The 25,341-nt window shown below is 40.7% G+C and overlaps 1 long non-coding RNA gene and 1 pseudogene across 2 annotated transcripts in view; one reads left to right on the forward strand and one right to left on the reverse strand.

Moving 5' to 3' along the window:
- The first annotated feature begins 242 nt into the window (after positions 1–242).
- LOC307176402 (serine hydroxymethyltransferase, mitochondrial-like) lies at positions 243–2,386 on the forward strand (annotated as a pseudogene). Its single transcript has one exon. The product of its transcript is annotated as a serine hydroxymethyltransferase, mitochondrial-like (transcript).
- An 8-nt stretch (positions 2,387–2,394) lies between these two features.
- LOC307176405 overlaps positions 2,395–25,341 on the reverse strand; it is a 134,551-nt gene continuing 111,604 nt past the window's right edge. The window contains exons 6-7 of the long non-coding RNA XR_013824730.1: positions 4,419–4,490; positions 2,395–3,235 (exon numbers count right to left, since the gene is read on the reverse strand). This is a non-coding gene — a long non-coding RNA (uncharacterized lncRNA). The remainder of the gene's footprint in view (positions 3,236–4,418; positions 4,491–25,341) is intronic.

Below are 25,341 nucleotides of genomic sequence, written 5' to 3' on the forward strand. Positions count from 1 at the left end.
CACTCTGCCCTACCGCTACCTAGCTGGGTGTCTGTCCTACGGCCAAAGATTGGATCTGTCTGAGGCTTTGTTTCATCACCTGCGAAATGGAGATGTATGAGTCAGGGTTCTCCAGACAACTCTCTCGCTCTATCTAGATCTACAAATATATCATATACATATATATGTATATACATACATACATACATGTATATATACCCCTGACTGGGGCGAGGGAGGAGGTACAGACTAGCTGAGGCACAGAACGACACCTCATCTTCAGCCTTCCTTCGCCTAGAGTCCTGGGTCAAGGTAAAACTGGAAGAGAGCAGTTCTCCAGAGGCCTGCCCACTGGCTCCAGCGGGAAACTGAGTCGGGGGCAAAAGCTTCTGACCCTGGGGCTACAGATGAGCAATGGAACTGAAGAAGAGGGGGAAAAAAACTACAATCCCCAAAAGACCATAAAGCGTCCACCTTACGCATGCGTAGACCCCGCCCCAATTCGGCGGTTGCCCGGCAGCTCTTTTCGCGCATGCGCTCTCCGACCAGTCTTCTTCCAACCCCTTGTGTTCCCCAGCCGGGGTTGGTACCCGGACCTCCTGTGACCTTCATCTCGGGTTGCGATGTTGCCCTTCTCTTTGCTCTGGGCGACTTGGCCTCAGCAGAGATGTGGTCACCTGGTCAGCATGGCCATAAGGTGCCAGCACAGCGAGGCGGCCCAGACCCAGACTGGAAAAGCAACCAAGGGCTGGTCAGGCCAGGAGAGTCTATCAGACAGTGACCCTGAGATACGGGAGCTGCTACGGAGAGAGAAGGACAGGCAGTGTCGCGGCCTGGAAGCTCACTGCTCCAGGGAACTTCTGCAGCCGAGCTGCGCCGGAGGCCCTGGGGTCCTGTCTGAGCAGCAAGTACTCGGAGGGTTATCCTGGCAAGAGGTACTATGGAGGAGCAGAGGCAGTGGATGAAATCGAGCTGCTGTGTCAGCGCCGGGCCTTGGAGGCCTTTGACCTGGATCCTGCTCAGTGGGGAGTCAATGTCCAGCCCTACTCGGGGTCCCCAGCCAACCTGGCTGCCTACACAGCCCTTCTGCAGCCTCATGACCAAATCATGGGGGGACCCCGTGCCCGATGGGGGCCATCTCACCCATGGCTACATGTCTGATGTCAAGCGGATCTCAGCTACATCCATCTTCTTCAAGTCTACGTCCTATAAGCTGCAACCCAAAACCAGCCTCACTGACTATGACCAGCCGGCACTTGCTGCTCGGCTCTTCCGACCTTGACTCATCAGAGCTGGTACCGGTGCCTATGCTCGCCTCATCGACTACGCCCGCATGAGAGAGGTGTGTGACGAGGTCAAGGCGCACCTGCTGGCGGACGTGGCCCACATCAGTGGCCTGGTGGCTGCCAAGGTGATCCCCTCACCTTTCAAGCATGTGGATGTTGTCGCCACTACCACTCACAAGACCCTTCGAGGGGCCAGGTCAGGACTCCTCTTCTGCCGGAAGGGGGTGCGGGCTGTGGACCCCAAGACTGGCCAGGATATCCTTCCACGTTTGAGGACCGAATCAACTTTGCTGTGTTCCCACCCCTGCAGGGGGGCCCCCAGAACCATGCCATTGCTGCAGTGTCTGTGGCCCTAAAGCAGGCCTGCAGCCGTTCCGGGAGTACTCCCTGCAGGTTCTGAAGAACGCTTGGGCCATGGCTGATGCCCTGCCTGCTAGAGCGAGGCTACTCGCTGGTGTCTGGTGGCACTGACAACCACCTAGTGCTGGTAGCCCTGCGGCCCAAGGGCCTGGATGGAGCTCGAGCTGAACGCATGTTGGAACTCGTATCCATCACGGCCAGCAAGAACACCTGTCCTGGAGATCGAAGTGCCTGGGGGCCTGCGGCTGGTGCCCCAGCCTTGACTTCTCGATAGTTCCGTGAAGAGGACTTCCGGAAAGTTGTGGGCTTTACAGATGAAGGCGTCAAATCGGCTTGGAGGTAAAGAGCAAGACCGCCAAACTCCAGGATTTCAAATCCTTTCCGCTCAAAGGCCCAGAAACAAGTCACTGGCTGGCTGGCCTCAGACAATGGGTGGAGCAGTTTGCCAGGGCCTTCCCCATGCCTGTGCACTGAAGGCACCTAAGAAATGAAGCCCACAGACTGACGTTTATTCCTCTTCCCCCTACCTGGACAAGTTGGGTGTTGGGGGTAACTGCCTATCTTCCAATTTTTTGCTGGGGGAGGGGAAGGCCGCCCACTTAGGGGCAAAGGCAGGTGTAGTTCCCCTTCCCAGAATTTGTAGCTGAGAAAGTTGCTTCTTGTCACAAGACTTAGAAGGAAGAGGCTTGGGGCTTTCTGCCCTAATCTCTCTCATTGTCTCAGTGTTATAGACTCCCTGCCCTCTCTTGGGGAGGGGGGAGTTCCCCTTGTGAGCCAGAGGAAGGAGTGGGTAGGCACCCTTCTTTCATTTTTATCTAATAAAATGCTAACCTGCAAAAAAAAAACTAAAAAACAAACAAAAACTGTATATACATATACACATACATATATATGTATATAATATATCTGTAGATCTAGATAGATACATACATATATACACACATACATATAATGTAATAGATACACATATAATATCTACCCACTTATTTATATGGAGATTTATTTTAAGGAATTGGTGCATTTGGTTTGGGGGCTGGTGAGTGTGACGTCTGCAGGGCAGCCCTGGGGGCTGGAGACCCAGGCAAGGGTGCTGCAGCTTGAATCTAAAAGCAGTTTGGAGGCAGAATTCCCTCTTCCTCAAGGGAATCCAGTTGTATTTTCTTAAGGCCTTCAGCTGATTAGAAGAGCTCACTCACATTATAGAAGGTAAACTGTGTTACTCAAAGTCTTTGGATATAAATGTTAATCTCATCTAAAACATACCTTCGCAGCAGCATCTAGACTGGTGTTTGGCCAAAAACTGGGTGTCATGGGTACCACGGTCAAGCTGGTTGACACATAAAATTAACCATCACGGGGGATCGTAATAATACTTCGTTCAGAGGGGCTTGGGGAAAGTTAAGTGTTAATGCCTAAACAGCACTTTGCAATGGACTCTGCGTCACAAAATTTTAAGGCAAATTTGACTTATGCTTTAAGACTAAGTTTTAAAACATTCAAGAAATGTGTGTTACCTTCGGGTAGAACTCAGCATGACCACGTGACAGCGTCTGCTTCAGACTCCTTTTCAGCCACATGGATGAGCCGCCGGCAATAAGCTTTCAGAGTCCCTGGAAATTGAGAGGTGACACATTTGTAGCAAAGACATGTTTATAGGCTCATCGAATTTTTAAAATCTTACCTTCTGCTCTTGAAAAACAATAAAGAACCTTTGTGGTACAGTCAGTCAGCTTTTCGTGGGTGTCTTTATACCTTGTGGCCCCAATAATTTGGAACGTGGAGTAGTAAGTTAAGGGTTCATTTAACACTGTCTTACCCAGTGCTTGCCTCAGAGTTGGAAAAGGGTACTTATAAGAATGTGGCTTCCATGTACATCTTCCTCTCTGTGGTACGAAATATGGCCTCAAAGAAAACATCGTTGTTTCCATTTCAAGGTCTTTTTGGGAGCGGAGAAACTGGGCAGTTACTGGTGGAATGCTACCTTTCCAAGATTTATGAGGAGTCGTGGAGGGCTCAGTAAACTCGCAAGGTAGCTTTTGTATCTTGCAGCACTCAAGACTGATTTAATTTCATGTCAGTCCTGGAACGGCAACCACTATATGAACTGCAGGTTTATAAATTGCTTCTTGGAGCAGCTGACCTTGCAGGTGCCGGGAGTCAAATGGAGTGGAAAAGTAGAGGAAGCTGGCAGATTGAGAATCTTGGTACACCGAGTGAGCATCCATTTCACCAAAACTGGAGTTCTCATCTGCCCCCCATTTTCACCCCAAACCCCTTCTTTCCCTTGAGTTTGTCTCCTGCCTAAAATACTCATTTTTTTCCCCCCGTAAGATGTCAGATGGGCTAGTGAGGGAGAAACTGGATTATGCGACCATGGTAAACAGGGTCTTCTGAATTTTCAAAGATCATTTCATGAAAATTCTGCTCCTGAGCTACTCGGAATAAGTAATATAAAGCCTAATTTACATCTCCTCTCACAGTAGAATCCCTGACAGGGATGTTAAAACAAACTGATGTCACTAAGTAAAGCTAATATTCAGAAGCACTGGATTCTTACAGGAGCTAAAAGTACGGTTTGGGGTCATGGCATTGATTAAGTCAGGCCTTAAAATCAGCAAGCAACACACAATGCTATTTGAAGAAAAGCACACATATCAGGATAAATCTCCCAACAATTTTTAGTCCCATTGCAGTGGAGCGTTGTTTGTGTGGGCGGTGGCAGCCTCTTTGCCCTTTTGTCTCTTGGAATTATGCTGGACCGAGCATTTGTGGACTGTGGGGGGGCAGCCTCACCTTGGCGACAGGATGGTCACAGTAGTTTGTGAGGTATTTCCATGGTCTCAGAATGCATATCTGCAGTTAATTCTAAAAGAAAAAAAGAATACATTTCTTATAGCAGACATGTAATCTAAAATGCAGCTGTGTCAGTGACCCAGACAAGAAGTCATCCCTGCTCTCAGGAAGCTTAGTTTAGTGGGGGGGAGGCTGTAGTTAAAAATAAGTTATACAGGGCTTCCCTGGTGGTGCAGTGGTTAAGAATCCTGCCAGTGCAGGGGACACGGGTTCAAGCCCTGGTCCGGGAAGATCCCACATGCCGCAGAGCAACTAAGCCCGTGTGCCACAACTACTGAAGCCTGCGCACCTAGAGCCCATGCTCTGCAACAAGAGAAGCCACTGCAATGAGAAACCCACGCACCGCAACGAAGAGAAGCCCCCGCTCGCCGCAACTAGAGAAAGCTGAAGCGCAGCAACGAACACCCAACGCAGCCAAAAATAAATAAATAAAATAAATTTATTAAAAAAAAAACTGTTGGGCTTCCCTGGTGGCGCAGTGGTTGAGAGTCCGCCTGCCGATGCAGGAGACACGGGTTCGTGCCCCGGTCCGGGAAGATCCCACATGCCGCGGAGCGGCTGGGCCCGTGAGCCATGGCCGCTGAGCCTGCGTGTCCGGAGCCTGTGCTCCGCAATGGGAGAGGTCACAACAGTGAGAGGCCCGCGTACCGCAAAAAAACCCAACAAAACTGTTGTACTACAATATACTGTGTGCTGTAAAAGATATGCTGTTGTAGCCCAGAAGAGTCAGTCAGGGAAGGCTTCAAGGAGGAGGTGGCATTTGAGACGAATATTGACCGGTGAGTAGTTTCTGTTTTTTGGCTTTTTGTTTTTTCGGCTAAGCAGAGTTAGAGCCAGGGACTTCCCTGGCCGTCCAGTGGTTAAGAGTCCACGCTTCCACTGCCGGGAGCACGGGATTGATCCCTAGTAGGGGAACTAAGATCCCCCATGTCATGCCGCGTGGCCAAATAAAATAAAATAAAATAGAGCCAGGAGGAAAAAGTCACAGAGTAGTGAAAGGGCCAGAAATGTTCCTGGAAAGGTGAGAACTTAATGTGTCTGAAGCAAAAGACATGTGATCAGTGACTCAGGAGATGAAAGGGAGAGAGCTTAGGAACAGCCTAAAAGTGGAAATGTGGTCCTCGGAGAGTTCAGGAAACAGCTGTAAGAAGGAGAAGGACAGAATATGAGGGGCATTTGTGATCAGTGGAGTGTGGAGGCTGTGTGTGTGAGAGAGGGCTAAGGATACACAAATTTCTAGCTAGGAAGTCTAGTTGGGAGGTCACCCTGCCGAACTAAGTCATTGCTAAAGTAATGGGAAAGATCTGCAAGAGCAGACGCCAGTTGCTGTGGCAACTTGAATGGGAGACAGATGGGCGGTGGGAGGGTGGAAAGCTTTCCCTGAGACCGTTTAAAATCTCCTTTCAAATTAACGACAAGTATGCCAGTTCAAGAAGTCACTCCAACAACATGGAAAAGAATGTGTCAAACTCCACAAGCTGAGTTAATTTTGAAAGAGACCCTTGATAATAGTTACACACTATTTTCCATATTCAATTACATAATTTGCATTTAAATTACACAATATGTTTCAATCTTTGACCCAAAGTAAGCTCATCTTCAAATAAACTTTAAAATATGCAATTTCATTTTAGTCTGATGAAGACTTATTTTATCTGACAAGGACCTAAGAAAAGACTAATCTGTTCAAAGTTAAAAATAGCACAGAACATTCATCTAAGAAATTCTTTACAGGAGGTACTACAATTTTTTTCTGGAATACTTTCCCTTGATCAGAGCTAATGGATCATATATGCAGTAAATTACTTCTTTCAAAGTGAAATTCCATCTAGATCAAGTTACACTCATTCTGTGTGTGCACGTGTCTACCTGTGCAAACACCCAGCCATTTCCACAGCCATTACCTGATATATCGTCAGCATCATAAACCTTATTGTCACTAATTTTACACAGCAAGAGGCAAATTTCATACAAAGTAACTTTCATCTGGCTTTTCTTTTTTGTTATATTTTAGTAATATTTCTATTGTAAGAATCTCATTTTCAAAGTGGGGAGAAAAGCAATAGTACTACATAGAACCACAAATGAACCAAATCTAACTTAATGTGGTTGATATGAACTAACTTAAATGCCTTTATTTGTGTGAACTATACAACAAATAATCCCATTTAAGGATAGTATTTAGAAAAATATACTAGTGAAAATAACCAAATGAAAATACTTGCATGTATTGGCACTTAAAAAATCAACCTGAACATTATAAAAATTAGGAAATTCCTTATAATAATACTGAGAAAAAGAAATCTCTCCTATTGTAAATGCAATTGTAAGTTTAAGACATTTAATCATACTGTATTTTAAGTAGTCATTAATAAAATTAATGTTGCTAACGTGGTTCCTAAATAGTAAGGATAGGATCAATATTTAAGTATAACCTGCTAAGTTAAAGTCAGAACATTTGGACAGTTGAAAACAGATTTGAAATATTCCCCAATTTCCAGTTATACATTGTTCTTACCTATGCATAATATATTGAAAGGGAAAGTATAACACTGGCAAAATTCCAGTCTAACAAATGAAGTAGGTTGGAAACTCAGTTTTGATGTTTTAGGAAGTCAGTATGTCTAAACAAAAGTTAAATTTCATTATTTTAGGTGTTACTTAGGTGACCTTCTTGTAAATGAAAAGGAAGAAGAATAGAGTGCCCGGTGTAGAATGCAAATCAAATAGAAAATTTTCATACACCCATCAGATGTTTTGGAATTCTACTCACAGAATCTAGGGTTAAATACAGAAAATAAGACAGAATAATAATTCCAGAAAATATATTTGGAAAGGATCTGAATCATTTTGCATCGAAGCCTTCCAGAAAAAGAGCTTTCATAGTTTTTTGGTAACAAGTTAGACATTAACGTTCTTGCAATCATGTTTTTTGGATTTATTGAACAATTTCTGATAATATACTTTCCCCAAAATATGTTATTTTTAAGGTCTGAAGGTTAACTTTGAAAATATATTAATGTACTAATACAGAATAAAAACTTATCTTAATTTATTTCTGTAAATATCATAACAAATCACTAATCAAATATTTTTAAAGTGTCACTTTTTTTTTATTCAAACAGAAAATCACAAAAACTGTAATCATCCTCATCAGTTCACTCAGTCCCATGTAATTAATTTTTTTTTATCTTGATCTTTTGCTAGCACTTTTATGAATTCATCAGTTTTCCACTAGAGTTCTGAAAATACTTATTCATTCAGTTCAGCAGTATAGTCAGTTACCAGAAACCTGTACTTGTCAGAGTCTTTTCCATGAATTACTTGAAGATGAAACCCTTTTATAGGAACATTTTTGCAAAAGCATCAGAGTACACCCAGAACTGTCTGTAAATGACAAAAGACTAAAAATGACCATGGTTAGGGCTTCCCTGGTGGCGCAGTGGTTGAGAGTCTGCCTGCCGATGCAGGGAACACGGGTTCATGCCCCGGTCCGGGAAGATCCCACATGCCGCAGAGCGGCTGGGCCCATGAGCCATGACCGCTGAGCCTGCGCGTCCGGAGCCTGTGCTCCGCAACGGGAGAGGCCACAACAGTGAGAGGCCCGCGTACCACAAAAAAAAAAAAAAAAAAAAAAAAAATGACCATGGTTAAAGATTTGATGAAAGGTCATAATAACTCAATTGACAAGGAAATTTAGTTATTTCTGAGATATACATTTTAAAGTAATAACTAGAATTATGACTTATAACATTATACCAGAACATATAAGATTTTTAGAAATTTCATGTAATGTCTGAAACGTTTGTATTTTATATAATAAGAACATATTATGTTGTTTATTGTATAAAAGTTGGAAGCTTATATCAGGTGCTATCCAATACCGGATACCTACTAAAAGTTGTTACAGTAATATATAAATTCAATGTGTGTGTAGATAAGTTTTAAAAATTCTATGAGCATTTATTGAGTTTTCCTTATATGCCTACTGAGATAGAGGGAAAGAAAAACTACCTTTAATTAAGCTTCCTTTATATTCCATACTCTGTGTTAGAACTTTATGTCTATTTTCTCATTTAAAGATGAAAAAAGATATGAGGTAGCTATTTTTACTCTCTCAATCATGTAGCTGTTAAGTCGAGATATTATCTTTAAAAATAAGATCTGCTAAACATTTAAAGAAGAATTAATGCCAAGCTTTCTCTAACTCTTCTCAAAAATTGAAGAGGAAAGGACATTTCAAACTCTTGAGGCTAGCATTACTGTGATACCAAAACCAGACAAAAGCACCAGAAGAAGAGAAAACTACTACAGACCAATATCCTTGATGAATGTAGATGCAAAAATCCTTAAGAAAATGCTAGCAAACTGAATTCAACAGCACATTAAAAGAATTATACACCATGACCAAGTGGGATTTATCCCTGGGATGCAAGGATGATTCAGCAGACAAAAATCAATTAATGAGATACACGATATTAATAAAATAAAAGTCACATGATCATCTCAATATACACAGAAAAAGCATTCATCAAACTTCTAAACCCTTTAATGATAAAAAACTAGAATAGAAGGAAGAACTCAACAAAATAAAGGTATTTATGAAAAGCCCAGAGCTAACTTCATACTCAGTGGTGAAAAACTGAAAGCTTCCCTCTAAAACCAGGAACAAGGCAAGGACACACACTCTTGTTACTTGTATTCAAGATAGTACTGGAAGTCCTAAGCAGAGCAATTAGGCAAGAAAAAGAAATAAAAGGCATCCAAATTGGAAAGGAAGAAGTAAAACTGTCCCTGCTTGAGATGACATGCTCTTACATACCAAGAATCCTAAAGACGTCATGAAAAACTGTTATAACTAATTTTAAAAATTCAATAAAGCTTTAGGATACAAAATTAACATGCAAAAATCAGTTGCATTTCTATATACTAACAAGAAATTATTTGAAAAAGAAATTAGGAAAGGAATCCCATTTATAATAGCACCAAAAAGAATAAAAAAACTTTTGAATAAACTTAACTAAAGAGATGAAAGACTCGTACACTGGAAACTATAAAACATTACTGAAAGAAATCAGAGAAGATAAAAACAAATGGAAAGAAAGCCATGTTAATAGATTGGAAGACTTAATATTTTCAAACTGTCATACTACTCAAAGTAATCTACAAACGTAACGCAATCCATATCAAAATCCCAATGCGTGTTTTACAGAAATAGAAAAAACAATTCTAAAATCCATATGGAACCACAAAAGAATATTAATAGTCAAATCAATCATGAGAAAGAACAAGAAAGGTGGAGGCATCACACTTACTAATTTTCGAGTCTATTACAAAGCTACAGTAATTAAAAGAGTATGATAATACTGACATAAAGACACACATATAGAGCAATGGAACAGAATCAAGAGCCTAGAAATAAATCCATGCATATTCAGACAATTGATTTTTGACAAGTGTGCTAAGAATGCACAATGGAGAAAGCATATTCTCTTCAACAAATGATGCTGAGAAAACTGATATCCACATGCAAATAATGAAGTTGGACCCTTGTCATATGCCATACGCAAAAATCAACTCAGAATGGATAGAAGATTTAAATGTAAGACTTGAAACTGTAAAATTTCTAGAAGAAAATGTAGAGGAAAATCTTCATGACATTGGTTTTGGCAGTGTTTTTATGGATTTGACATGAAAGCACAGGCATCCAAAGCAAAAACAGACATGTGGGACCACATGAAACTAAAAAGCTTCTGCACAGCAAAGGAAACAATCGACAGACAAAAAGGGAACCTACAGAATGGGAGAAAATATTTGCAAACCACATATCTGATAAGGGGTAATTTCTAAAATATGTAAGGAAATCCTATAACTTAACAGTAAAAAAAACCTAATAACCCAATTTTTAAAATGGGCTGCAGAACTGAATAGACATTTCTCCAAAGAAGACATGCAAATGAACAACAGGTATATGTAAAGATGCTCAATGTCACTAATTATTGGGGGAATACAAATCAAAAACACAACGGGGTATTACCTCACACCTGTTGGGATTGCAATTATTAAAAACAAAACAAAAGAATAACAAAAAAACAAAAAACAAGAAAACATAATGTGTTGGTGAGGACGTGGAGAAATTGGAATCCTTGTACACTGTTGGTAGGAGTGTAAAATGGTACAGCCACTAAAGAAAACTGAACGGAGGTTAGAATGGAATGGTTGTGGCCAGGGGCTGCAGAGGGAGGGAAATGGGGGGTGATAAACCAAAGTTCTAGAGATCTGCTCTACAACATTTTACTGATCATACAATACACCATTGTACCCTTAAAAATTGTTAAGAGGGTAGGTCTCATTTCTCCAAAGAAGACATACAGATGGCCAATAGACACATGAAAAGATGCTCATCATCACTGATAACTGGAAAAATGCAAATCAAAACTACAACGAGGTACCACCTCACACCAATCAGAATGGCCATCCTTAAAAAGTCCACAAACAATAAATGCTGGAGAGGATGTGGAGAAAAGGAACCCTCCTACACTGTTGGTGGGAATGTAAATTGGTGCAGCTACTATGGAGAACAGTACGGAGGTTCCTCAAAAAACTAAAAATAGAGTTGCCATATGATCCAGCAATCCCACACCTGAGCAGAGCATATATCCAGACAAAACTATAATTCAAAAAGATACACGCACCCCAACGTTCAGAGCAGCACTATTTACAATAGCCAAGACGTGGAAACAAAGTAAATGTCTATCAACAGATGAGTGGATAAAGAGGATGTGGTAGATATATACAATGGAATACTACTTAACCATATAAAAGAATGAAATAATGCCGTTTGCAGCAACATGGATGGACCTAGAGCTTATCATACTAAGTGGAGTCAGTCAGAAAGAGAAAGACAAATATCATATGGTATCACCTATATGTGGAATCTAAAATATGGCACAAATGAACTTATTTACAAGTCAGAAACAGACTCACGGACATAGCGAACAGACTTGTGTTGCCAAGGGGGAGGGGAGTGGGGGAGAGATGGATTGGGAGTTTGGGGTTAACAGATGCAAAGTATTATATACAGCATGGATAAAAAACAAGGTCCTACTGTATAGCACAGGGAACTATATTCAATATCCTGTGAGAAACCAAAATGGAAAAGAATATGAAAAAGAACTTTAAAAACTGAAAAAAAAAGAGGGTAGGTCTCATGCTGTGTTCTTGTCACAATAAAATAAAATTAAATTTAAAAATAAATTTAAAAAAAGAAAGGAAGAAGGAAAGAGAGAAAGAAAGAAAAAGAAAGGAAGGAAAAAAAGGAGGAAAACCCACAAACAAAAAACTCCTTAAGGTCAGTTTGACTCTAAAGCACATGATTTGCCTTTTTGTTTCCTTAATTGTTTTAAGCATTCAGAAAAGTATATAAAATAATATAATGGACCCTGTTTTATTACCATCCCCCATTAGCAAATATTAACATGTAATCATACTGGCTTTACATTCTTTAGAGAAATCAAACATAAAAAAAAATAGTCAAATCCCTACCTAGTCCACACTGTTCCTTTCTCTCGGTACCCAGGGACACTGGCCTGTGGTGGATGTCAGTCCTTCCCTTGTATGTTGCTATACTTTTATTACCTATATTTTCAAAACTGCTGTCACAATTGGGACTTTATTTTCCTCAGCTTTAGAGATTCATCACTCTTTACAAATGCAGTGTTTTGCTCATCTATTTAGCTGCTCTATTGTATTCCATTGTATGAATATTATCCTCTTTTGAGATACATTAAAATTGTTCTCAGTATTTTGCTGAAGAACAATACTATAATGAACATCCTCACATATGTTTTTGTGTTCACATGTGTGACCGTTTCTCTGGGACATATGTATAGAAATAATTTGCTAGTTCACAGGATATTAACTTTCTTGCCAGAGTGATGGCTTTAATCATTGAGACTGTGCTTGATTTATGGAAGGTAGATCACAGGGTGCTCATAAAACCAATGATGAAGAGAAAATTGAGGAGTCAGTTTGCTTCTTTGGTGTGCATGTAAGGCAATTCAGTAAAGTTATCTTCCAAAAGAGTGAGATGATACTCATTGGGCCTAGGGGCTGACCTCAGGAAAGGCCAGGAGGATAAGGTTGTGAGTTAGGCAGTGATCTTACAGGCTACTTTGTCCAAAAGGGCCTGGAGGCTCTAAGGGCTGAGGGAACCATAGGACAAGTGAGATTGAGGGTGTCCTGAGTGGGGCAGAGGTATTGTACTAGCACCAACAGCAGTGCAGGGCAGCAGGTAGACTCAGCAGATGGGATATTTCTAGAATCTGTATTATCTTCTCTTCTCAATTCCTAGCACCATCCCCTAGTTCAGCTTTTTAGAGTCTATTCCTGGACTAACGCAATGTTTCCTTACTGGTCACTGACCTCTCCAAATTATTTTCCACATATTGGCAAGACAGTCTTAAAGAAGAGCTTTACTTCATTGTTCAAACCATCCAGTAACTTACCATTACTACCTGAATCAATTACAAATAGAGTTTGGTTTAATATTCAGGGGCTTTTAAAGTTTGGCTTCAGCCTACATTCCCCGGCATTGTTCCTTGTTATTCTTTTTATTTTAAATTAATATTTAAAATTTTATTCAATTGTATTTTTTCATGGTTTTGAGAATCAAGTCGCTCCATAAGATTTGCTACAAAAATAACAGTCCCTCATCTCCCAGGTATGTGCTTCCTCAATTTTAGTGGATATTCCTAAGTTGCTCTGCAAAGTGATTGTACTAATTTATATTCCCACAAGCAGTATACGAGCTCCCATTTCCCACTTCCTCACCAACACTTAGTATTACCAGAATACCTGCTAACTGGTAGGTGTGAAATTTTATCATGTTGCTAGTTCATGGTGAGCCTATTTTAACATGTTTATAGGTCACTAAACAACAATCCATTGACCATCTTCCAACTGGGTTGGGGGACTTTTACAATACATTCTTTATATGAATTCCTTTTTGCTAATTACGTTGCATATCCTCTCCCAGTTTGTAACTTGTGTATGTTTGTTTGTTTATAGGGAATATTTTCATTTAATCAGTTTTCTAAAAATAATAATTTAATAAATTTTATTAATCTGTTCTTTTATTTTTGTTCATTTAATGTTGTGTTCAAGAAATCTTTCTTTATCCTAATGTCATAAATAAATTGAACTAGATTTTCTTTCAGAAGTCTTCAAGTTTACTTTTCAAGTTGAATCTCTGAAACCATTTGGAGTTTATTTTTGTGCGTAGTGTGAATTTGGGACCTCATTTTATTTTTTCCATATCATAAACAATTCCCCCCAAGTTTTATCTTAATAGGCCACCGTTTTTTCTCTTAATTTATAATGTAATATCCCAATTAATTGTTAATGTGCTAACTTACTTTAATAGAGTTTCTAATGGTAACTCATTTTTGCATTCTTAGGCTAAATAATAATTGGTTCTGATATATTTTTCTAGCATATTGGTGGGTTCAATATGTAAATATTTTATTTGGAATTTCTTCTATATTCAAAACTAAGATTTCAATTATGATTTTTTTTATTGACTCATGAATTACAAGGTCTTTAATAGTCCAGAAGTATGTAGAGGATATCTTTTGATTAATTATTGCTAATTTACCTGCATTCTACTCAGAGGATAGTCTCTCTCATGTACAAAAATTCTTTGATACTTGTTGAGATTCACTTTGTGCTTTAGTATGTGAAATATTTTAGTTAATGGTGCATTTGCCCCAACACAACATTCTACTAAAAGAGATCTGTATGGATACGTACATATTTGTGCAAGTGTAAACAACGTATACATATGTTTTATGCGGTCTCAAGCCTTGGGCATCATCCCTAACCTCAGGCTCTGTAATACTAATTGTTGAAAAACAAATTGCAAAAAGATACTACTTCTGTCTAGATGCTCAGGTCCCAATGTTGAGAGTGCAGTGCATTAAGAAAATGGCACAACTTGAAGAAAACACAATTACCTAAGAGAGAAAAATGACTGACACAAATACTGCACCTAATATTGACCAGAGACCTAACATATGGTGTAGGTCTGTTGGAAACTTCTGTCCGGCTCTAGGGGTTTATGATATCTCTGTTTTTCTTACTCAAAATATCATGCAACAGCATCTGAAATATATTTTCTGTTATTTTGATTTTATTAGTCAGAAAACAGCTGCTCGCTACTTTTTAATAATAATACTAGCATATCAAAATTCTGTTGTTAGGTCCTCTAAATAACATTTTTATCAGTAAGCTATTTTCTTATTTCCTTTAGAAAATGCCTTTGAATGAATGGACGTTAGAAATCAGTCAAAATCAAATCTAAACTACTACTGAAGAAGAAATATTGATACAAATGTCCAGCAAAGTGATAGTTTTCATTCATCAGCAAGACAAAGGTAACAAAGGCCAATAATATTCAGCATCAGCTAGTGTGTGGAGAAATGGTTGTGCTTCCTCTCTGCTGTCGAGAGAGGATACTGTAAATCCTCTGATGAAGGACTTTTGCTTATGTTTGGCCGTTGGGCGTCCGCTCTGCTCTTTATCTCAAACTGCCTCTGAGAGGAGCTCCTCGTGTGTGTAGGTTTGGCAGCAGCTCCTGGGAGGCTGTCTGGTGGAGTGGTCAAAGGCATGCGGACCACCCTGCGTTTGGCCCTTGACTTTGCCATTTACTCTACCATCTTAGGAAAGATGCGTAACTTCCCTGAAACTCAGTATTAGCAGTTATTGATATCAATGTGTGAATCCTTGTTACATTTGTTCCAACGGGACAGCTACCTGAGGTCAGTTTTGAACTGAAACTTGGAAAAGCGAGCAGAAGAATGGGTCTGATATGTAGGAAACTGATATTTAGTGCATCCCTCCCGTGTGCAGGTACTCTCAGGTACTTCACAAACATCATCTCATTTTAACCCCCATGACCATTGCATAAGTGAGCGGCTTGCGGGATCTTACTTCGCCGACAAGGGATTGAACCCTAGGCCCATGGCAGTGAAAGTGCTAAGTCCTAACCAATAGACCACCAGGAAATTCCCAAGGATGCCCCTCTTATAGATGAAGAAAGAATCATTCCCAATGTTACATAATATTTACCTAGCAGAGCCAAGATTTAAACTGAGATCTGTCTGAAACTCGAATCCATGCTTTTAGCCACTACTTAACTCTGCTTCTCAGGGCTCCAGAAAGAGTGAGGGGAAGCCATAAGAACATGAGATAACTCAGGGAATCCAGAGACCTGTGTCGGGGGAGAAGGCTGAAAGTCCAGTTGATCCTGATGGCTGGATAACTGGCCCAGCCACCTAGTTCACCACAGAACCACGATTCCAGACAGCAGATCAGGGGTGGTGGAGGAATCATTTCCAGGTGCTTCTGAGAATAAATAAAATCAGTAATAAAAAAAATCCTTACCAGAAAGTAATGGGATTATCTAAAGTGGCCTGCTTTCTTTCTAAGAAAGAATCAGAGGGATATGTCACTTAAAAATGCCATCTAATCTCAGAAGGAATAGTTGGTCATTTGGAAATAATATTAATCTCAAAAGAGACTGAGATCATTGGTTACATGCAAAATATTTGGAATCAAACTTAGAATGATTTGCTATACTTGAAACAGATGAAGCAGAAACTATTCACAATTTGAATCCAGTCAATATTTAGAATCCCCCTCCCAGGTCAGCTTTCTATTTGAGAACAAGGATGAACACCCTGAGGGCAAAAACAAGGTTTCAGGGCTTGCCTGGTGGCGCTGTGGTTGAGAGTCCGCCTGCCGATGCAGGGGACACGGGTTCGTGCCCCGGTCCGGGAAGATCCCACACGCCGCGGAGCAGATGGGCCCGTGAGCCATGGCCGCTGAGCCTGCGCGTCCGGAGCCTGTGCTCCGCAACGGAAGAGGCCGCAGCAGTGAGAGGCCCGCGTACCGCAAAAAAAACAAAACAAAACAAAACAAAATAGGGTTTAATCATTACATCAATACCACACATTCTAACAAGAACATATTTTTTAACAACTTCAACTTTCATTCACCAAGGAAAGGACTAGACTGATATATCAGGTGAACATATTAAAGATCCAGAAGTCTGAAAACATCTCTCACTTTATAGGAATTCTCGTGATGTCTTCATTGTCACCTGGGCATTCTAGTTTTGCTGCTACCAGTTACTGGAAGGGTGTGATACATAGTGCAAACAACGATCTGAAATATATAACCCAGCAGATTCAGCTACAAGGAAACAACTGATAACTCTGGATACCAATAATCTACAAATAAAAGAAACAAGACTTTATAACGACAAAAAAATTCAGTAACTATTAAAAAAAGGACTCATTCACTGGAACAAATTAATCAAATTCATAATAAACCTGATGTCTTAGTCAGTGTTAAAGAGAAAACCACAGGTCCAAAATGGCATCACTTGTGCTAAAGCCCATGATACCAAACCTAGACTTAATAACTGACTTAATTGCAGCTGTGACCTTCCCCAGAAATGTAATCTTAATCAATGAGTCTGGAATTTTCTGGTCACCAGTAAGGTAATCTGTCAGATAGGCTGTCTTCATCCCCCTCAGGAAGATGCATCTGCATGAAAAAACCCTTGCAGTTCCCTTCCCCCCAGAAAGAAGGTGTCCTGGCCTAAAAATAATCCTTTCTTTGCTTTTGTTAATAGCTCCCTTACCCACCCTTCTTCCTGTAAAAGCCTTCCATTTTGTGCAACTCCTTGGAGCACCTTTCCAGTTGCTAGATGGGATGCTGCCTGATTCACAAATCTAAGGACAATTAGATCTTTCTATTCTTTCTATTGGCTGAATTTTGTTTTGTTCTGTTTTTTACATATTTGGTAGCAGTGATGGGATTGAAGTGAGTTTCCAGTGGCACTTGGGGGCAACCAGATACATAGGCATGGTGCCCAGAGAACCTTTTTGATTTCACTCTTTTTCCCACCATTTCCTAGGGCCATGTTAAGTTCCTCTTGGTTGAGCTCCACTCTTTTTTTTTTTTAACTTTTAATTTTTTAAAAATTTTTATTTATTTTTGGCTGCTTTGGGTCTTCATTGCTGCATGTGGGCTTTTATCTAGTTGCGGTGAGCGGGGGCTACTCTTTGTTGTGGTGTGCGGGCTTCTCATTGTGGTGGCTTCTCTTGCTGTGGAACACAGGATCCAGGCACGCAGGCTTCAGGAGTTGTGGCACACAGGCTCAGCAGTTGTGGCTCACGGGCTCTAGAGCGCAGGCTCAGTAGTTGTGGTGCACGGGCTTAGTTGCTCCGCGGCATGTGGGATCTTCCCGAACCAGGGCTCGAACCCGTGTCCCCTGCATTGGCAGGCAGATTCCTAACCACTGCACCACCAGGGAAGTCCCGAGCTCTACTCTTTTTGTATTCAAGCTCCCAACCTAATTGGCTTTCCTTTACACGGCAGGTCAGCTTAATCTAGTAGTGGATTCTGTCTGGAGCTCAGCTGAGCTGGCAGCCAGCTCTGCCCAGAGCCAAGTCCCTAGCCTTTCAGACCACAATTCCCAGGATTCAGTAATATCTTTTGGTTATTGCCAGTAGTGGAAAACCCCAGCCCTTGATTCTGTTCCCAGATTCCATGATGGGAACTGCTGATGGTTTAGGCTGCAATTCCCCATTTGTTTGGAATCCTTCCCCAAATTCCACGTCGGGAACTGTCAAAAGACAGGATGCAGTAACATCTCTAGGTTACTGCTGACATATTAAGGTGCACATGTTTGCCTTATTTTGTGTAGAAGCTTGTTTTATGTCCTGAGAGCTTGGTTTTGTAGCCATCATGTTGGGGGCTCCAATATATGATCAAATAGAAATGTGATTTGCACCCCATTTGCAGCTAGACATGGCTGCAATATGGGCTAAACTCTATTGGTGGCCAAGAACCTACCAAACTGCTACCAGCACTCAGGGGAATTACAATGGTCCTATGGGGAACATTCCAAACCGATAAGATCATTTAAAAAGCACACTTTAAAGCCAAGGCTATGCAAAAGCCTACAAAAGATTTCAAAATTCCAAAATATCAATAGCTTCATTGAAAGATTCTGTGCAAAAAGCTGATACAAAATTAAAGATACAAGAGGTACCAGTACCAAACGTAAAATAGATAGCTAGTGGGAAGCAGCCGCATAGCACAGGGAGATCAGCTTGGTGCTTTGTGACCACCTAGAGGGGTGGGATAGGGAGGGTGGGAGGGAGACGCAAGAGGGAGGAGATATGGGGATATATGTATACGTATAGCTGATTCACTTTGTTATACAGCAGAAACTAACACACCATTGTAAAGCAATTATACTCCAATAAAAATGTTAAAAATTAATTAATTAATTAATTTTTAAAAAAACAAAAAAAACTCCTCATCAAATCCTCCCAGCTTGGGACACATAGTTTTCGAGGGCAGGAGCCTGCTGTGTCCCCCTTTGCCTGGCAAAGTGATAAAGCCATTCTTTTCTACGTCACCTAAAACTCTGTCTCCGAGTTTTGATTCGGCACCGATGCACAGAGGCCAAGCTTTCGGCATCAGTAGGACCTGGGAAAGCCCAAAATTAGATGCAGGAAGCAAGAGGGCAAAACCCCAAGGATGATATTCCAGATCCACAACGATAAAGGGCTCACAAAATAGCAACTGATCTTTCACAAGCCATTATAAAAAGGCAGAGTATAAGATGGGGTGCCACAAGCCTGACTGAAGTTGTGACTATAGCTGAGCATTTTCTTTTTTTTTTTTTTTTTGCGGTACGTGGGCCTCTCACTGTTGTGGCCTCTCCCGTTGCAGAGCACAGGCTCCAGACGCGCAGGATCAGCGGCCATGGCTCACGGGCCCAGCCACTCCACGGCACGTGGGATCTTCCCGGACCGGGGCATGAACCCATGTCGCCTGCATCGGCAGGCGGACTCTCAACCACTGCGCCACCAGGGAAGCCCGAGCTGCGCATTTTGAAAGGATCCTGGAGCAGGATCACAAACAGAAATCTGCCAAGTTAATAGCTTTACAGCTACAACAGCTCCAGAGCCAGAGACCCAAAACCACACCTAGGCCTCCCCCACTACACACTCGAGAGGTCCATTATCAAAACACTGGCTCAGAAATTGATGTCTCAATTATAATCAGCCGGGGCACTGGAAAAGAGATTATCCTCAAAGGTCCCGTGCAAGTTCTTCAATATCAACTTAAGTGTCCCTGTCTGGGCCCCTTCCAAAGTTTACAGGATTCTGAGGGATTTCCTGGTAAACTGCTATGTTATTCCCTCAAACGGCCAAGGGAAAACTAAAATTAAAATTGATGGGGTCATTCAATATTGCTACAAATATTTATTGTTTGTTCTGGCTAAAACCTGACAAGATATTTGAAAGGATTTAATAAATTTATGATCCGAAAATTGGCCAGATTGGAAGCTGACATTCAGAGCCTGATTTTTTAGGCCTTCTCCCCTAAGCTAAATGTACTCAGAAGGAAAGAAACATTCCAACACTAGGTGGATGGGTGTGTCAGTCCTTAGGTATCATTTAAGTGGCAACCCAATTCTTTGAGGTATTAAAAACAGCTGTTCTTGTTTTACAAATCTAGTCTTTATAGGACCAGAGATGTGGCTTCAGAAACAATTCTAAGTCCACCAATCTCTTCTGCCAGTCCTCATACCTCCCCTGTTTATCTCAAAAGCTTGTCCCTGTGCCTTTGATATATAAATGTGAACTCCTATCTAGGTAATCTCATTAAAGTGCAAACTGCAGGGAGATAATTATTACCAGAAGGAAAACAAAAAGTGGGAAAAAGATCATTTGAAATTTAGGGAATTAAACTGTCTTCTAAGATCACCTGTTTGCATCTGTGTGTTTCCAAATATATGTGTTGTAGAATTATGGTATTTTTCTACCTCTGGATGGTATTGACAAAATTAATTTGTAAAAAAGCTCTATGTAGTTGGTTTGAAGACAAGCGTGTAAGGATTGGGCATTGCAAAGTTCTCAAAAATATAACAGAAACTAACCCTAATGTTTTCAAGTTCACAAGATCTAAGATAATTAGTATATAAAAGCTAGTTTCTATTTGTTGGTTTAATTAAAACAGACGTGTTTAGAATTATCAGCATTAAATATAATACTTTTATTCTACCTAGGCTTACAAGTTTGTTAGCAAGAAAAGTAACGTGGTATCATAAAATTTTCATAAGTAATCTAAACAAATAGAAGTAAGATAAAAAATTTTAGGTGAACTTTTCAAATAAGTTTCCCAAATCTTTTCAGTAACCTAAAATCTTAAAGTTTTGCTAAGACTAAGTTAACTGATAAAAATTCATTGACTATTTAGGTCATTCTCAAATAAGAAAAAAGTACTGAAACAATTACTGAACATAGGTTTATCGATTTTGGGCTTCTTATTACAGAGAAACTAAAGATAAATTTGGATCTATTAGTAAACATGTTTGACGCCACACTGAGAAACTGTCTATGAAAAAGATGTTTCTAGAAATTATAAAAAGTATTTATAAAGCCACAGAATGCTAATATAAAAGACCATTTATAATTGTTTACTTCTTAGTTTTCACTAGAAATTAAACTTTCTAAAGGTGAAGAATTCTAATTAATATATGCAATGAAAACTACTGGAAATAATAAGAGAAGCAACTCTGTGTGATGTGTTTTTTGGTTAAGAAAAGGTATAAGGAATGAAGATGCATTTTTGTTAAGGGAAATGAGAGTAATGTTGTCTAAAATGGAACTTCTGGTAATGAAGGACAAACTAAAGGTATTCAAAAGGCTGAAGAGAGAAAGAGGATTTTACCCTGTGTAATCAAGCTGGCTAAAATTGAATTATTGTTATGAGGTTTTTGAAAATTAACCTTTAGGGCTTCCCTGGTGGCGCAGTGGTTGAGGGTCCGCCTGCCGGTGCGGGGGACACGGGTTCGTGCCCCGGTCCGGGAGGATCCCACATGCCGCGGAGCGGCTGGGCCCGTGAGCCATGGCCGCTGATCCTGCGCGTCCGGAGCCTGTGCTCCGCAACGGGAGAGGCCACAACAGTGAGAGGCCCGCGTACCGCAAAAAAAAAAAAAAAAGAGAAGAAAATTAACCTTTAATATCAACACTGTACTTATGTAAAACTAGAACTTAATTTTCTTTCATCTGCTAAACAGACAATTAAGTATTGTTTCATATTGTTCTGTGATCCTAGTTAGTTAAGTGTCCAAAACTTTGACATTTTGGACAAACTTCCCAAAATTAAATTATAAAAATGAAGTCTTTTTGACCTGGGAGAAACTTTGAGATTTTTCCAGAGGGTCTCTGGAATATTCCAAAAGATTTTTAAAACTAATTAGGTTTACTTGATGTGTTAAATTACCTGGGAAACACTGTCAAATAAGAAGTAACATTAAGCCTTCTTTATGTTGTTTCTGCATAGGTGGATTTTATAAGTGTTCCAGAAATTATGTAAAATTCCTAGAAGTCTGATATGCCCTGGTATAAAATGTTGTCTGTAATCAAAACTGAGGCTCACATTATAAGGTCTGAACCTGAGTATCAGAGGAACGCCCTGCCTGACTTTCGTGCAAGGGCAGCAGCAATAGAATCTATAAAGATTGTGGCACGTGTGGATGAAGTCTACTCCGCTTCTGCAAAAAATGACCCCTCATGGCCGGGCTTTCGCCATCTCGATGTCTTTGAAACATGACAACAGTCTGCTCCTGAGTCAGAGAAATTAAGATGGGTAAACAATGGCTGTTGAGAAACCTAAGATGGCCTCTTGGTTCTTCCTGGCTCCCTGGCAAACCCTATTTTTCTTTTTCTGTTTGAATTCCTTTAGTTACCTAGCTCATTTAAAAACAAAAAACAATTTTTGTCCCTAGAGAGAGGCCTCAGACCTCCTCCCTCTGGACACTTGAACACCTGCAGCTGGACTTTATTCAACTGCCACTTAGCGTGGGCTCTCAGTATGCTCCTGGTATTTTAAGTATGTTTTCCAGATGAGCTGAAGCATTCCCTTGCTGCAAGGCTGATGCCCTTACAGTGGCAAAGAAACTGTTAGAGAATGTGTTCCTCATATGGAGAATACCTTCCACAATCTCCAGTGATCGAGCCACCCACTTCACTGGGAAAACCATATGAGCCTTAACAAAAACCTTGCAAACTTCTGGGAATTCTCACTGTCCCTATCACCCTCGATCATAAAGCAAGGCTGAGAGAAATAATGGACAAACTGGATTCAAGCAGAACAAGAATTCATAACATGAGACTAAATGAACTAATGAGGGTGATTATAATTTTTATGACTGTGTTTAAAATATTGCTCGTTCTTAAAATGTTTTTTCCAGATGTAAAGAAATCTTTTCTTTTAAGCTATTGACAATTTGGTAAGATATACCTTTGTGAGCAACGATGAAACATTTACTTTTTCTCCCTACCTGATCTTTCCAGAATTCAGAAACTCTCAGTGAGCATTCTTATTTTCGTACTTACTATTGAACAAATTAATTTTACTGTGATTTCCCTTGGTTAAAAAAAAAAAAGTGGGAGTATTTTAAAGAGAAAAATTATGTTTGCACTTTTGTAGAAATTAGATTCTAGTCCTACTAATTATCTTTGAGGTCTTGTTATATCAGTGAACTGGACTGGATCCTGAATTCTTCTAGTTTCCTCAAATATTTGACCATGACTCTCCAACTAACATTTCCAATTTTCTCCCACCCTTTGGATTTGGAATCACTTAGAACAAAGACTGCCCTTAAGTCTCCCTGGAAGGGACTGTACCAGGTCCTCCTCACTGTGCAGACAGCAATCAAACTTCAGAGATTTGAGTCTTGGGTACACATGTCACAGCTGACCAAGACACCACCTGACACTTGGTCCTGTACAAATGCTGGAGATCTCCTAATCAAACTGACAAAGAGAAGTAGCTGACATCAACGTAGAATATTTCCACCCAAGACAATGGCTCAAGACTTCATTCTTTAACTAAGAATGCTTTCTATTTTTTCCTTCACTCTGGCATTGACCTGGAAAGATAACACAAGTATCCGTATCTCTCAGGCCCCTGCCAAGGCCAGCGTATCTCTCAGGCCCCTGCCAAGGCCAGGGGTGGACAGGGGGTTACCTCTAGAATTTAGGATGACTCTATTTCAGGCTAGGAGAAAATCTATAACTGGCTTAAATGAATAAACATGAATAAAATAAAATGAATAAACACAGCAATCCCTGTGAATAAATTCATTCCCTGATTAGGAATAGATACAAATGGGAATATGATCAGAAACCCCTCCTTATTTCTTGAAGACATTGCAGATTCTGTTGTTAAGGTATTAGTTGCCCAGCAAAGATCCTTAGACTCTCTGGCCAAGGTTGTTCTTGATAATAGGATAGACCTTAATTATGTTTTAGATGAGGACTTGCATGATAAACCCTTGGTGTCTCTCCCTGCCTCCCCAAAAGAAGATATCCTGGTCTAAAAATAATCCTTTCTTTCCTTTTGCTAATAGCTCCCTCTGTTCTTTCTATAAAAACTTTCCATTTTGTACAACCCCTCATGCTGCTCGATTCATGAATTGTTGAACAAAGCCAATTAGATCTTCAAATTTACTTGGTTGAATTTTATATTTTTTATACCCTCATGACATCATCTAAACATAATTACCTTCTGAAGGCCCCACTTCCAAACACCATCCCATTGGGGGTTAGGGCTTCAACCCATGAATTTTGTGGGGACACAAACATCGTCCATAACACCTGCCAACTATTAGCTCCACAGGTCTTAACCTTCAAAAACCTAGCAAGATCGGTTTCTGATTTCAACAAACTCTCTGCTTGTTGGTTGCTGAACATTTAAGGTTCCTACTTGCACTAAATTTTTTCTTAATTCTTGCTCCCTTTTCTAATTTATAAGTTTACTCCTTCTTAATTAACTGCCTTATTGTGGTCTCTTCATCCATGAGAACTGTCATTTATCGCAACCATCTACTACCGCTGGCATGCAAAGTTAAGAACCATTCTCTTTTAACAAATGAAAACCCATTATTGGGCTATACTTACACTTCCTGTATGTATGGAAATGTAACACAAAACATCATTTTAAGACAAATTACAACATATTTAACAAAACGTGGATTTCTCAACATAAGCCCATCAGAGTAGAACTGCCCTCTTAAGGTTTCAAGTGCTGCCCAGGAGGAGTCCTCAACCTTTTCTTGGTGATGAAGTGCTCCCAACTGATCCACTGTCTTGTGGATCAGAGTAGTGGAGGAGGCTGTGGAGGTGTGACAGGCCAGGGGTGGTGGGTGCAGAGTCTTGCCTGCCAACTTGAAAGTCTCTCAGGTAAAGCTTGGGGACTGCTGCCTGTTTATTGGGGTCCCACAGCTATAGATTGAATGTCTGTGTTCCCCTCAAGTTCATATGCTGAACTCCTAGTCCCCAATGTGATGGTATTTGGAGGTGGGACCTTTTGAGAGGTGATTAGGTTGTGAGGGTGGAGCCTTCAGAAATGGGATTAGTGCCCTTATAAAAGAGACCCCAGAGATCACATGTGAGGACACAGTGAGAAGCTAGACCTCTGTGAACAGGAAGAGGGCTCACCACAGACATCACATCTGCCAGGTGCTCTGATCTTGGACTTTCCAGCCTCCAAAACCACGAGAAATAATGTTTATTGTTTATGACTCACCAGTTTATGGTAATTTTTTTTTTTTTTTTTTTTTTGCGGTACACAGGCCTCTCACTGTTGTGGCCTCTCCCGTTGTGGAGCACAGGCTCCGGACGCACAGGCTCAGTGGCCATGGCTCATGGGCCCAGCCGTTCCGCGGCATGCGGGATCCTCCCGGACCGGGGCACGAACCCGCGTCCCC

The sequence above is a fragment of the Stenella coeruleoalba genome (genome assembly GCF_951394435.1).
Source record: "Stenella coeruleoalba genome assembly, chromosome: 17".
NCBI classification, from domain to species: domain Eukaryota; kingdom Metazoa; phylum Chordata; class Mammalia; order Artiodactyla; family Delphinidae; genus Stenella; species Stenella coeruleoalba.